Raw genomic sequence first — 360 nt, forward strand, 5'->3', positions numbered from 1 at the left:
GCCAGACCTGTCAGACCCGTCCTCCCTTGGTTTCTGGGGTTGTTTTGGGTTGGGGTTTGGGATTTTTCTTTTCCCCTCCCCTTTAGGAAATCTTAAACCAGCAAACCTGCTGCTGGTGTTTGGGGGGAGCCTGGCTCTTCTCCTTGCTTGGGGTTCAGTCCTGCTGTTTTCTTCTACTTTGTCTGTTTTCAAGCTGCTGTGTCCTCCCCTCCCTGCGCTCGGCCGGTGGGGAGGTGAGGGGCTGGCTGGGATGGGAACGCAGCTCCCAGCAGGTTACCTGAGGGCTGGCAGATGGACAGACCGACCTATTTGACTGTGAACTGGCACTGTGTGCATAGTGGGGGCCAGTGGGGGCCTGGG

Source organism: Antrostomus carolinensis, unplaced genomic scaffold (genome assembly GCF_000700745.2).
Source record: "Antrostomus carolinensis isolate BGI_N321 unplaced genomic scaffold, ASM70074v2 scaffold28978, whole genome shotgun sequence".
Taxonomy (NCBI): Eukaryota; Metazoa; Chordata; class Aves; order Caprimulgiformes; family Caprimulgidae; genus Antrostomus; species Antrostomus carolinensis.